Source organism: Manis javanica, chromosome 5, assembly GCF_040802235.1.
Source record: "Manis javanica isolate MJ-LG chromosome 5, MJ_LKY, whole genome shotgun sequence".
Classification (NCBI taxonomy): domain Eukaryota; kingdom Metazoa; phylum Chordata; class Mammalia; order Pholidota; family Manidae; genus Manis; species Manis javanica.
This window is the reverse complement of record NC_133160.1, coordinates 170,142,401-170,157,095: the sequence shown is the minus strand read 5'-3', so window position 1 is coordinate 170,157,095 and position 14,695 is coordinate 170,142,401. Positions and strand designations below refer to the sequence as shown.

Below are 14,695 nucleotides of genomic sequence, written 5' to 3'. Positions count from 1 at the left end.
GGATGGGGATGGTGGCCTGGGCTTTGGGACTTTGAACCCGGTGCAGGGATGGTCACCCCTCCAACTCCAGGGGCTCCGTGGCTACATGCCTCTGAGGGAGCTGGGTGGGAACCTCTCCCAGATGCTGTTTGGTTACTGCCTGCTCTGGGAGCCCCAGATGGGAACAGAGTCCCTCCCCTCACCCAGCAGATGCCCATGTGCCCTGGGAGGGGATGGGGGGATGCCGAGGGGAGTGTAAGGCTTCCAACCTCAGACCCAGGGCACCCCTGGCTCTCCCCCTGTAAGCAGGCTTTGGGGTGCTGTTCTTGGACACAGCTTCTCCTGGAAGCCACTTCCCTCTGGGACACTGGCCACCCACAGGGGGCCTGGCACCCGCAACCCAGCTCCCTGGCAGAAGAGGTGGCACCATAGCCTTCTGCCCAAGATGTTTGGGAAGTCAGTTCTGGAATGTTTAGCTTCAAAAAAAATATTGGCAAGCATGAGAGGATCATGTGCTAGGAAGGTGGGCGTGAGTGATGACTGGGCGGCCCTCAAGCTGTGAAGGAAGCTCGTTTGGCTGTAGATGGCCCTCTGTGAGCACCCGGCCTGCCCTGCATTGTCTCATCTGGGGTCTGAGTGGGGAGTCAAGTTGTAAGGTATGAGAACCAGGAGGAACGCCAGCCCAAACACCCTGACAGAGAACGAGAGCTGCCACACACAGGCTCGGTGCCCCGGGGACAGCTGAGAGACAGACGGTCACTTCCTGCAGCACTTTACATGTACACCGATGGGCCCGTGTGCCCCTCCACCTCCCGCCAGACCTCACGTGGGCCTGGGGCTGCCTGCAGGGTCGAGGAGGGTGGTCCAGGGCCGTGACATCCATCTTGTCTTCTGTAATTGAGGTGGGAGAGCTATCCCCAGGTGGGGGTCTCAGAAAGGCCTTGTTTGTATGTGAGACGCTCTCAGCATTAGTGAGTGTTGGAACAGAGGCCATTAGGAGCCCAGGAGCTCAGGTTGTTGAGAAGTTTCTCAGTAAGATTCAAGTCATTTCACACACATCTTTTATACTGTATATATTTTAATCACTAAAATTCATTATGTTTCATTATTAAAATTTATTCTAAAATATATGTAATAATGTTTTATTTTTCAACATCAGAAGAGTGTAAGCATGTTCAGCAACTCCCAATGGCTTTCTCCGGGGCTACCCAGCTAACTCAGTGTGTCACTGTCTCTGGAAGCCTGGAGGGACATTTCCCAGGAGGTGTGTCAGCAGAGGCCAGTTGGTTGGACACATCTCTGCATCCTGGATATTCCTTGGGGCCACACCAGGTCCCCACGCCTGTGGGGACTGAGCCTTTCTACCCAACTCTCTGTAGCGACCTGCCCAGGACAGGACACAGGGCGGGAGCTCCAGAGGGCAGCTGGCAGGATGTCCCCCAGTCCAGACACACTCAGAGCTCCCAGTGGACAAGGTGAAGTTTCCCTGGATGTGAGGAATGGGGACTAATTCAAGTCACTGGGACAGTGCCAGAGTAACAGGGAGAGACAGAGAGAGACATGGGGGAGAGACGGGGAGAGACGGCAGACAGCCAGAGAGACAGGGTTAGCCAGAAAGACAGAGGTATGGGGATGGGGGGACATCACTTGGCAGAGACTGGGTACTTGTGGAACCCCAGGACCCTGGAGGCAAGGGTCGAGGCCCTCCATTGAGGACCCCACAGTTAAGATGCTCTGAACGATTGTCCGACACTAGCGGTGTCCTACAATTCATCTCTGACCCACAGGTTCAGGGCTCAGCCCCACAGGGCTGCCCTACTTTATTCCCCAGCTGCGCGTGGGATCTCCAGGCCACCCATGCATCCTCTGGCCAACTACAAATTCAGGGTTACTCAGGAGTTTTTGCAGCACAGCTCCAGCCTCTGCCTGTCCTCAGAGGTCCGGGATGGGGGGCTGAGTGTCTCCCCTGTGGCCACCTGGTCTGTGTGTTGAAACTGTCCAGGGCCCCAGTTGAGTCATCTCATTGTTATAAACTCAGGACTCCTGTGAACAACAGAAGATGCTCCTGACACTCAAGAAAGCCCGGGGCTTGCAGGAGCTCTGTGCTGGGAACTAGGAGCAAAGGCCACTGTGATGTGTCACACCCACATCATGAGACCTTCATGAGACATTCAGACTTACAGGCTCCTAGGATCCAGCGTCCGGTTGGCCAGCCCCGGTCAGCTGTCTGTCTGTACCAGTGGGCTGGGCCAGGGCACTGGTTGTGGGGCCCACATAGTTTCCAGAATCCCCATCTGCAGCTGGCAAGAGGGTCCAGAGGAGGTGGCCCACGTCCCCTAGGCAGTCACTGGGGGCTCTGACCTGGCTGGAATCTGAGGGCGAGGGTGGGGCAGCCACAGGGCACAGGCACCTGCCAGGGGGACCCATCTAGGCCCTGAGGGCCCCCTCCTCTATCTCAACTGCCCAAGGAACAATGGGTGCTTAAAATAACTCACTGGACTCAGGCATGCCTGCCCAGAGGGGCTGAGCGGACCACCCCACTTCCCTGCCCACATCGGTGCTCCCAGCTGGAGCCGTCCTGCGGCCTTCAGATCCACACACCTCAAGGGGCCAGGTGCAGGGTGCTGACACCTGCCAGCTCTGTGTTAAAAAATTGATTGTTGAATAAAACATACCCCATACTGGTTGATAAGACTTTAAACATAGTTGACTGGCTTATTGGTAAGAAAATAACATTGTTTGATTTTCCCCTGAAATTACTCAGCAATACAACCTATAATTAGTTTCTATGATTAGCTGTAGAGATGGAATCCACCCAAACCACATAATTGTTATTTTCACAACATCTGCCTATAAACTCTCCAAGGAAACAGGTCCCTGCTGCTGGGGGGCTGGGGGCGGAGAGCACTGCTGGGGCCAGTGGCGTCGGGGCCTTGCTGCCCCCCTTGGGGCCCAGACCCGGCCTGGGTGTTGGAGAGCGCTCCGTCAGAGCCCGAGGTCGAGGAGCTCCCTCTGGAACATGCTATGAGACCCAAGGGGGCTGTGGCCGGGACAAGGTGAAGACAGAACTCCCAGTGTGGCCAGGTGGCTGGCAGAGGCGCAGCTGCAGGGACTCAGGAGCCAGGGACAGCCGAGGAGATGTGCCAGCCCCGTCCTGGCCCAGTGTTCCTGTAACCCTGGTGAGACAAGCCAGGTCCTCGAGTGCACGTGTGCATGTGTGTAAGGGTGCCTTTTCCCTCATTTGAAGCCTAACAGAAAGGATGTGATTGGTGTCATAGATGAGATCTGTGTGGAGGGAGCCCACCCAGTGGGACTTAATTTTGGTAATGGGTGTCGGGAAGGAGCAAAGTGACCTGCGGAGGATGAATTGTCCGGCCGTGAGGCGCTGAACCCTCAGGAGAAGGTTTCTTTGCGTCTGGGGTCACTCTGGAGGAACCCATCTGCTCTTTCCCTAACTCTCAACTAAGCCCAGCACATAATTAGAGGGTGCTTGCAGGAGAGTCACTCAGTCCACGCACGCATCAGGTCACAACAGAGATGTCAGCATATTGCAAAGAGCAAACACAGCACCGATGACATTCCCGGTTACCCCGCACCCAGACCAGAGAAAGCGAGGGGCCTCCACCCAGAAATGGAAAAGCCTACCTCGAGAGCCGAGGAGGGGCAGCCATGGAGATCGTAGAATCTCTGGAAAACAGTGATAACAAAACAATATGCATAAAAGAACTAACGTGGTACCACCTACAGCCGTGCTCACAGGAAAATTCATAGCTTTAAAGAGCTGCATTATTACAAAAGCAAGAAAGAAGTGACAATTTATGTGTCCTATTTTGAAAAGTACAGAGAGTAAAAAACAATAAAAGGAAGCTAAAATAAGAGATAATAGAGATAAAATCAGAGATGAAAAGGTCAGAAAATTTTACAGTGGTAGAAACATTATATAGCAGAATATGGTTGTTCAAAACTTAGATAATCCCACTAGCTGATGTAATTTTTGTAAAAAGCAGGATGTCATAAATACAGGAAATAAGAAATAACGAAGGGAAACCGCCAAGAAATAAGAAGAATTACAGGAATCACAAGAAATCAGAAGCTTCTAGAAACAAGCAAAGCCCTGTCTTGGCCCGCCCCTGCCCTTCAAGGCTGTTTGTGGCTCTGCCAGGTTTCTGAACGGTTGACTGAATAGTGAGGCCACTTCCCGCAATCTGTAGCTGACCAGAGGGAATGCAGCAATCTAACCTATTTATTCAAGGTCATTGCTCATAACACTTTAAATTAAGTGTTTTGTTTTTAAATGGGAATATTATTTACATGTAGCAAGATCCTCTGAGCTTACATGTGCTGAGTGGTGAGTTGTGACACACACACACCACGTATCAACATCACCACGGACGACAGGCTGAACCCTCTCCTTCCAGCCTTGTACCTTTGCGGTCAGGCACCGGCACCCGAGACAGCGCTGCTCCGCTTCATCTCTGCAGGTCAGTTCTGTGGTCCTGCAGCGTCCTGAACGGAGTCACTGAAGTGCAGATGTCCCCGTGGTGCCCCAGACCCTCGTTTGTTTTCCCATCCACTCCGGTGCTTCTGGCATCTGGGCTGCTACGAGCAGGGCAGCTGGCACACTGTGCCCCGGGAACACACGTGGCGTGCTCCGCCTTCCGGAGATCCCAGGCTGTTTCCCACGGTGCCCGCCAGCCGCTCCACATCTGTCTTTTCCCTTGGAGTCTGCGGTGTGTGTGGTCTCACTCTACAGCTGTTCACAGCCGATTGGTGGTACCTCTGTGGGTTGCCTGTCCAGTGATTTGCTTATGTTCAAACAGCATTGTCTTTTTATTATTCAATTGTAAAAAGGGTTCTTTTTATTACTTTATATATTCTAGATAGAAGTCGTTGTTTTGTGATATTTTCCTCCCAGTCTGTGGCTTGCCTTTGTATTTACTAAATTTGCCTTTTGATGAGCATATGTTGATTTTAATGAAGTCTAAACTATTATTTTTTTTCTTTTATGGCTCAAGCTTTTTGTTTCTCCTCTAGGAAATCTTTGACCCACCCATTATGACAGAAAGCTCTCCCTCTGGAAGTAACTTCAGCTTTTACTTTGAAGTTTGTCATCCACCTTGAATTAATTTTGCAAATTGTCTAACATAGCAGTCAAGAGGGCTCGTTTTCCTATGCAAATATCCTGTCACCCCAGCACAGCGTTTGAAACGTTTTCCCCCCCTTGCACTGCATGGCAGCCTCACTGAGAGCTGGCTGACTTGCGCTGTCCCTGGTGGGCTCCTGTGCTGTTCCTCTTCGACCTGCACCAAAGCACACGGCTCTGACCGCGCAGCTCATGATAAATAAGCCCTGAGATCATGGTGCAAAAGACCCGACTTTCTCTTTATTTATTTATTTTTTAATTTTCATTTATTTATTTATTTTTGGTATCATTAATCTACAATTACATGAAGAACAGTATGTTTACTAGGCTCCCCCCTTCACCAAGTCCCCCCCCACATACCCCTTCACAGTCACTGTCCATCAGCGTAGTAAGATGCTGTAAAATCACTACTTGTCTTCTCTGTGTTGTAGAGCCCGCCCTGTAGCCGACTTTCTCTTTTTTAAAGACTGTCTTGACTATTCTAAATCCTCTTCATTTCCATCTAGATTTTAGGATCATTTTTTCAATTCAAAGAATGTAGTCCCCTTGGGATTTTGATCCAGGTTGCACTGAATTTATAGATCTGTCTGGGGGAGAATCTTCTAAGCCACAAGCATGGGATAGTTTTCCTAGTGTTTAGCATTCTTCAACATCTGCCAGTTTGATGGATGGTATCGACTGCATGTGTGCCCCCCAAATTCACATGTTGACCCCCCCAGTGTGGTGGTGTTTGGAAGCAATGAGGTCACGAGGCTAAGGCCCTCGTGATGGGACTAGTGTCTTATAAAAGGCCCCAGAGGGCTGCCTAGCCCCTTCCACCGTGTGAGGACATAGGGAGAAGATGCCGCCTGTGAGCCAGGAGGGAGCCCTCACCAGACACCAGATCTGCCCATCCGTCTCTCCTGGACCGCCAGCCCGCAGAGCTGGGGAGTACAGGCCTGTGGTGTGTGGGCTCCCCTGGCCAATGGGGTTCTGTTACCGTAGCCTGAGCAGATTAAGACAGTGGGTTTGGTATAGAGGTTTTGTACATCCTTTAAAAAAAAGTATTGCTAGTTTTTCTGGATTTTATCAACTGGTATTCCCATCATTGACCATGGTTTTCTCTGATATAAATGTAATGAGGTATTTTCCACAGACAGTGGGAAAGGGCGAGCCTGCTGGCTTCCTTTTTCCCTGTTTAGCGCCTCAGTGTTGTTAAGCAAAGTGTCTTGAACTGCGTGTATTAGTTATCTCTTGCTGTGTAGCAAATTGCCCCAAAAACGCGGTGGCTTTAAACAATAAACATTCCTTATCTCATAGTTTCTGTGAGTCGTGAATCGGGGAGTGGCTCAGGAGGGCGGTTCTGGCTCAGGTTCCCGCGAGAGGCTGCAGCTGACAGTGGCAGGGCCGCCTCGCTGGCAGGTGGCCCGGGGAGGGAGATGGGGGAAGGGGCAGCCCAGCCCCCAGCTGACATTTGGCATTGGTGTCTGGAAAGCTGTGCAGGGCCCTGGACCCAATTCTCAGATTCCCGGCAGCAGAGGGCCCCTGGGGGTGGGCAGTAGCCCAGGGAAGATCCAATTGGTGAGGCTGCCCTAAGCTCTCTGGAAGGTGGGGAGGCCGCAGCAGGAGGTGGGGACAGTGTCCAGGAAGAGGGCCGCTGTGGCCTGGGGCCAGACGGGCTTGCCTCGACTGTGGCAGCAGCTGCTTCCAGGTGGCTGCCCGGGGCTGGGACTGGAGGGGTGTGGGGGCAGCTACAGAAAGTGTTCTCTCCCTGGCTGTGACCTCCCAGCATCCGATTTGTCTAACGACTCAGCTGTAGGATACATCAAATATTACAGAGTTGAGTTTCTGAAGATATGTTTTCTCCAGGAAAAATCCTTTTTAAAATGGTGGGAGAATAAAAGGGTAAACTTGCCCTTCCAGTGGGAATAGGTAACAAGGCTGCTTCACCTCACAGATTGAACAGCGAGGGAACTGCCCTTAGAGTCCGAGACGCATGTGCCCTGGACATGCCCTTCAGTGTGCTGCCCGGCTGGCCACCAGGTCAGGGCGGGCACCACTCGCTGTCCTGCCGTCTGCCAGGGCCTGGCCTGCCCAGTGCCATCATTTGAGCAGCATTGGCCTCTGCTGCAGATGGCGCAGCTTTGCTCCTGAGCTGTGGAACGTCCTGATTTTCCGTGGGGCTGGCACACATTTGGTGCGGGGTCATTTTTCTGCCCTCAGGCTCTCTGGCGGGCACCCTAGCATGATGGGTAGGCAGGGCCTAGCCTAATTGCACGCCCCCTCCCACACACTGGTGGCTCAGGGGTCCGTGGGGGGACAGGATGGAAGGGCATCTGTGGCCAGGGATGGTATCGAGGGCACCAGGCGTTGTGCCTCCTTGCGTGGGAGCCACCCGTACAGCCCTGTCCTCAGCTCTGATGGGGCTGCACTGCCTTCTTGGCCTGTCTTGTGCAGTGAGTGGTCATGTCCTCCCCAAACTCGTACGTTGGGCTCCTTACACCAAGCACCTCAGAATGTGGACTTACTTGGTGATAGGGTCTTTGCACATGGTCTGGTCAGTAAGTCACTAGGGTGGACCCTGATCCAACCCAGCTGTGGCCTTATGAGAAGAGGACCTTTGGGCTCATGTACACACACAGGGTGGGCACCTGGTGGTGGCGGGGGCAGAGATGGCTCCTGTGGTGACAAGCCCAGGAGCCTAAAGATGCCGGCAATGCCCTGGAGCTGGGCGAGAGGTTGGAGAGGCTCTTGCAGAGCTGACCCTGGGCTTCTGGCCAGGCAGTTGTTCGAGCTGCCAGCCTGTGTGCTTTTTTATGGTGGCCCATTGTCCATGGCAGGCCATTCTAATATCCTGATGTCTTAACAGAGAGGACACGTCCCAGGACCCTGGCTGCATGCCAGTGGTGTCAGATGACCACGCCTGTCCAATCTGCTGCCGCTCCGGGGGCCTGTGGGACATTTATGACCATCCACAGGCCCCAGCGGCGCTGTCGGTGGGACCAGGAGCCCTAGGCGGTAGAAGGCGGCCTTGCCCAGCGGCGGCCCAGGCTTCTGCCCCCTGGCCTGGGAGTGCCACGTCGTGTCTTAATGTGCCATCTTGCCAGAGGCATGAGTTTCTGTGTGTTCCACTTAGCCTCTTGCCCCAGAGGCCATGGAGCCCAGGTGGGGGCTTCCCACCGCCACTCAGTGGGTTCCCTGTGAGTTACACTGGACCAGGCCCCCCTTGTCACCTCGCTTCAGAGGCCCTCAGTCCCACGGCACCCGGGAGCCCATGCAGACACTGGGGGCTCCCGACACTGTGTCCCCCGTCCCCAGTCGATGCTGGAAGCCCCTTTGGGCATGCTCAGGAAGCCATCGCCCCATGCCCTGATGCCCTGCTATGACCCCCCAGGGCCCTTCCTCGTGGGCCCCTGGTCTGACCAGGCTCCATCCCAGGTGCTGCCCTGGCCCCTGATGGCCCCCTGTGGTGTCCGTCAGGCGTCCCTTTGTCTGTGGCCCACACCTCTGGGCAGATGGAGCTCATTCATCCCTCACTAGGCACGAGCTCACACACCTGGGCATGACCTCAGAGGCAGGGGTAAGGGGTCAAGGCCACTTCTCAGAGGGAAGGCTGGTTCTCAGACTGGGGAGGGGGCTGCTTCCACAGCAAGGGGGCCCCAGGGGCTTGGGGGCGTGTTGTCAGCTTTCCCTGTCTGCCCAGATGTTCCCCAGCCTCAGGCTCCCTCCTCCCTCCCCAGTGTCCCACCCCAACCCTGGGACCCTGCAGCCCCCACCCCCAGCTGGCACTGACTCTGAGGGACCCTTAAAGGCTGAGCTGGGCGCTGGGGCCTCTGGTCATGAAGCAGCTCATCTCTCCAGGGCAGCCCCCAGGGTGGTTGGAAGCACCAGCCCACCCAGACGCCTTACTCACTGGGTTGGCAGGTGATCAGCCTCCAGAGGACTCCAGCTGGGCCTCTGTGGGGTGCTTCGGGTTAGTGTGACACCAGGGCATGTCACAGAGGCCAGGGCAGATGGTGGCTGCGCACAGTTCTGTTCCCATGTCAGGTTTGGCCCCATCCCTGGAGGATGAGTCCCCCGCAGGACAGCCTGATGAAGAGGCTGTTACGCAGGCGTGGACCCATGAGGAGAGCCCAAGTCCCCGCCCAGGCGGGTAGGGGCTGTGCTGCCAGCCCACTGCCCCCGCCCTGCCATCTGCTCATGACTCCGGGCGTGCAGGCAGGACTCGTTTCTCTCAGAATGCCTGGAGGTACAGCGCCTTTTGATACAACAGTGGCTAGGAAATTAGTAAATGTGGTGTGTTTGGTGCTCAAATATCTATATTCTACACCTACAATATCTCCAGTCCTATAGATACTACAGGTAATGGCAGACCCACAATAATGTATCTTCAGGAAGTCCAAATGAAGATTTACCTTGCTGTAATGATTCCCCACGGTAGGAATAATAACAAACCCAATGAGGCTTCAGTGTGAGCAGCAGAGATGGTAGCGAGTGTTTCCTGCACACTGGGATGCCCTGTACAGGGCGTGAGCATGGGGGGCGGGGCGGCCGCATCCTGTCTGCACGGCCTCTTTGCTGGCTTGGCTGCTGCTTCCTAAAGGCTGCGGACGCACAGTCAGCACTGTCCTTCCCAATTGCCATAGAAAGCCTGATTTTGCAGTTTACCACAAAAAGCCAGATTTGCTCAGCATGTAATTTAATCTTATGCTTGGAGACATCCTATCACTTGGTTATCACAAAATGATTCTTTAGTAAAAATGTATGCTGCGTGGTCTCTGTTTTATTTACCTGGTGCATCATGTCCCCTGCTGCCGCAGATGCCAGGAACGCCATCAGGCTCACTTACCAGGCAAATGTGGGCACCTGCTCACCCTGTGGCAGGGTTCTCAGCTCGTGGGGGTCGTAGAAGTGTTTGCCTTGGTCTGCAGAGGAAACTATCTGGAGTGCCAGTCGTTAACTACAGGGTAATCGCTGTTCTTTCAGCATATAAATAACAGTAAGGAAGTATCTTTGCGAAAGGGTGCCCTCCAGCAGGGGCTGAGCAGGAGCCCCTTTGCAATGGCAAGTTCCCAGGGGGTTGCCTGACTCCCGGCAGAGTTGGCAGGGGCTCCTACAGCAGGGAGCCCCATGGGAGAGCAAGTGCCCCACCAGGAGGATGCAGCGCAGGCGTGCCCAGGTCTGTCCGAGTGGGCTTGGTTTCCGCAGTTAGGCCACTGGGGCCTGAGCGCATCATTTCCAGGGCAGATTGGACTCAGGAGCAGCCCAGCTGTATGGCTCTGCAAGCGAGCTTTCTGCACACTCTCTTGGCTTAAAATAGACAAGGGATTTGCTAGTGAAATTCTTCTGTTTAAATTCCTCACCTCCCTTTATGCATAAATGAAAGGTGCTTCACCCACAGCTCCTTGTCATCTGCTTGTAAGGACAGCAGCGCTGGAGCGCTCAGAACGGTTGCCCAGAGCAGGCTTTCCTCGTCCTCATGCTCAGGCTGCTTCTCCCGACCTGCATTCCAACCCCTTTACCACCATCCTGGGAGGTTTCTGTGATGGGTGTGCCCAGCTGGGGCAGCCTGAGAGGGGCAGAGCTTGGGTCCTGGGAGTAGCAGTGGTCACAGTGGGGTCACAGCAGGCTCCACTCCACCCAGTGGGCGAGAGGTGGGGCTGGGAGAGTGGCTCTGGAGTGGCAGTGGCACCAACTGGCCACCACCCTCACCCTCATGCCTGGGCTTCTTCTCTGGCTTCTCTGCACCTGCCCACATGGACATGGGGGCTCTGGGTCCGGCAGGACACCTGAGGGTGATGAGGAGGGGCCCAGCTCCATGCCCATCATACCGGAGAATGGGCTTTGCTGTGTGTGCATGGGCACCTGTGCTCGGGCTCTGACATGGACAGTGGCCTTGGGCCTGACCTGACATCTGTCCTGCAGGGCATCAGAAGCTGATGACAGACCCTCTTGACCAAGGACTGTGTTTGGGGGCCTTTTGTTGTGCAGCAAGAGATATGACAGGACCTTAAAATCCAGTATATTTATTATACATGTACAAAAACTTAAGAATGCCATTCACTATAGACATGAGACTTCATTGCTGAGAGCTACAAAATGTTCATGACAGAAATTAAATAAGACCTAAGGAGGTGGAGAAATATGCCTGAATTGGGTGGCTTTGGCATTGGTTTTCAGTATTCCATTATATCTCTTTATGTCTTTTTAGCTCCAACCCTTTGTGCTGGCTTTTTAGGGGTTCTTTAGAGGTTACATCCTTATTCAAGTCAAAGGTCTGTTTCAACAGAAAAGAAGAATTTAGCACAGGGCCTTTAAGCTCATTCAATTAATTCTACATTTCTACTATCATATTTTTTAGAATTTCTATTCGGCTCTTTTTTTATAGTTCTCACCTATTTGCTAAAATACCATACCTGCTTGTGCATATTGTATACCTTTTCTATTATATCTTCTGTAATATTTATTTTGTGGCTTCTTGGCTAGGACACCAAAGGCACAGACAACAAGATAAACACCAGATAAAATGGGCATCATGAAAATTTTAAAATGTGTGCATCAGACACAATCCACAGGGTGAAAAGATTGCACACAGGACACTAAAGTTGAAGAGCAGATTAAGATGGCAGCATGAGAGGACAGACAGAGGCTTCCTCCTAAAACTGGATACAATTAGAAAATACAGTTGGCGCAACTAATCCTGAGAGAGCAACAGGAAAGAGGACAGCGTCAGACTGAACATACTTGGAGAAAAGAGCAGACCTCACCGATTGGGGTAATGTACCAGAGCTGTGGCTCTGTGGGACCCGAGCCCTTTGCCCACCCCAGCTCACTGGCGGGAGGAAGAGAAACGTACAGGGTGGGAGTGGAAGTCTTGGGACTGCTGAATACCTAGCTCCAGAGATCTGCTCTGGGAGAACAAACCTACATTTCATGGTGCTTTCATGAGACTCGCATGGCTACCAGGTTGGAAAGTTAATACAGGCAGAGTTCCTGGGGAGACTGGGATTCCAGCCACTTGTGGAAAGCAGGAATCCATATCCAGCTGCTCTGGGACAAAACTTATACCTGTGTGACCGGCCCACTGGCTCAGGCAGTGGAGACAGGCACAGCATCCCAGAGGCGGGGAAGAGCTCTTTCCTCCCCCCAGGCACCAGTACCGCTCCCATGTGACCCCCAACATTGCTTCAGGGGCTCAGCATCTCCAGAATAGAGCTTCTGGACACTAGAGGGCGCCATATACAAACATGAAACGCCAAAGGAACCTTGTCCATAGTAAAATTATTAATACAACTCCCGAGAAAGATTTAAATGATATGGACCTCATGACTCTTCCTGAAAGGGAGTTCAAAATAAAAACCATCAACATTCTAATGGAAGTACAGAAAGACATCCAAGAACTCAGGAATGAATTCAGGTTGGAGATCTAATCGCTGAAGAGCACGATGGAGGGTATTAAAAGCAGGTTGGATACAGTGGAGGAGACAATAAATGAAATAGAAACTAGAGAAGAGGAATACAAAGAAGCTGAGAAACAGAGAGAAAAAAGGATCTCTAAGAATGAAAGAATATTGAGAGAACTGTGTGACCAATCCAAGCAGAACAATATTCACATTATAGGGATACCAGAAGAAGAAGAGAGAGAAAGGGATAGAAAGTGTCTTTGAGGAGGTAACTGCTGAAAGCTTCCCCAGTCTGAGGAAGGAGATAGTCTCTCAGGCCATGGAGATCCACAGATCTCCCAACACAAGGGACCCAAGGAAGACAACAGCAAGACACATAGTAATTAAAATGGGAAAGATCAAGGATAAGGACAGACTGTTAAAAGCAGTCAGAGACAGAAATAAGATCACATACAAAGGAAAGCCCATCAGGCCAACATCAGACTTCTCAGCAGAAACCTTACAGGCCAGAAGAGAGTGGCATGATGTATTTAATGCCATGAAGCAGAAGGGCCTGGAACCAAGATTACTTTATCCAGCAAGATTATCATTTAAATTTGAAGGAGGGATTGAACAATTTCCAGATAAGCAAAAGCTGAGAGAATTTACCTCCCACAAACCATCTCTACAGTCTATTTAGGAGGGACTGCTATAGATGGAAGTGTTCCGAGGGTTGGATGGCTGTCACCAGAGGTAATAAAACCACAGTAAAGAAAGGAGAACAACTAATTATGAAGCAAATGCAAAATTAAATTAACTATCCCCAAAGTGAATCAAGGGATAGACAAAAAGTACAGAATTTGATATCTAACATATAAAGAATGAAGGAGGAAGAAAAAGGAGGAGAAATAGATAAGAACCTTTAGATTGTGTTTGTAACAGCATACTAAGCGAGTTACGTTAGACTCTTAGATAGTAAGGAAAGTAACCTGGAACCTTTGGTAACCATGAATTTAAAGCCTGAAATGGCAATAAGTACATACCTATTGATAATCATCCTAAATGTAAATGGACTGAATACACCAGTCAAAAGACATAGAGTCACTGAATGGATTAAAAAAAAGACCCATCTATATGCTGCTTACAAGAGATTCACCTCAAACCCAAAGACATGCACAGACTAAAAGTCAAGGGATGGAAAAAGATATTTCATGTAAACAACAGGGAGAAAAAAGCAGGTGTTGTAGTACTAGTATCAGACAAAATAGACTTCAAAACAAAGAAAGTAACAAGAGATAAAGAAGGACATTACATAATGATAAAGGGCTCAGTCCTACAAGAGGATATAACCATTATAAACACATATGCACCCAACACAGGAGCACCAGCATATGTGTAACAAATACTAACAGAACTAAAGGAGGAAATAGAATGCAATGCATTCATTTTAGGAGATTTCACCACACCACTCACTCCAAACGACAGATCCACCAGACAGAAAATGAGTAAGGACACAGAGGCACTGAACAACACACTAGAACAGATGGACCTAATAGACATCTATAGAACTCTACACCCCAAAGCAACAGGATACACATGCTTCTCAAGTGCACATGGAACATTCTCCAGAATAGACCACATACTAGGCCACAAAAAGAGCCTCAGTAAATTAAAAAAGATTGAAATTCTACCAACCAACTTTTCAGACCACAAAGGTATAAAACTAGAAATAAATTGTACAAAAAAAGCAAAAAGGCTCACAAACACATGGAGGCTTAACCTACAACATGCTCCTAAATAGTCAATGGATCAACGACCAAATTGAAATGGAGATCCAGCAATATATGGAAATAAATGACAACAACAACACAAAGCCCCAACCTCTGTGGTACACAACAAAAGCAGTCTTAAGAGGAATGTACATAGCAATTCAGGCATACTTAAAGAAGGAAGAACAAACGCAAATGAGTAGTCTAACATCACAATTATCAAAATTGGAAAAGGAAGAACAAATGAGGCCTAAAGTCAGCAGAAGGAGGGACATAATAAAGATCAGAGAAGAAATAAACAAAATTGAGAAGAATAAAACAATAGAAAAAAATCAATGAAACCAAGAGCTGGTTCTTTGAGAAAATAAACAAAGTAGATAAGCCTCTAGCCAGACTTATTAAGAGAAAAAGAGAATCAACACACATCAACAGAATCAGAAATG

The 14,695-nt window shown here is 50.8% G+C and overlaps 1 long non-coding RNA gene across 3 annotated transcripts; it reads right to left on the bottom strand.

Annotated features, from left to right (window-relative positions):
• Nucleotides 1–1,148: 1,148 nt before the first annotated feature.
• On the bottom strand, nt 1,149–9,178 carry LOC118967130 (uncharacterized). Of its 3 annotated transcripts, none has more exons than XR_005053999.2 (3): nt 9,015–9,178; nt 3,625–3,666; nt 1,149–3,155 (listed from the first exon to the last, which is right to left on the bottom strand). It is a non-coding gene; the product is annotated as an uncharacterized lncRNA (long non-coding RNA). The 3 variants fall into 3 exon arrangements; XR_005053996.2 differs by lacking the exon at nt 9,015–9,178 and adding an exon at nt 4,406–6,669; XR_005053997.2 differs by lacking the exon at nt 9,015–9,178 and adding an exon at nt 4,406–6,669 and having other exon boundaries at nt 1,149–2,619.
• Between the last annotated feature and the right edge of the window lie 5,517 nt (nt 9,179–14,695).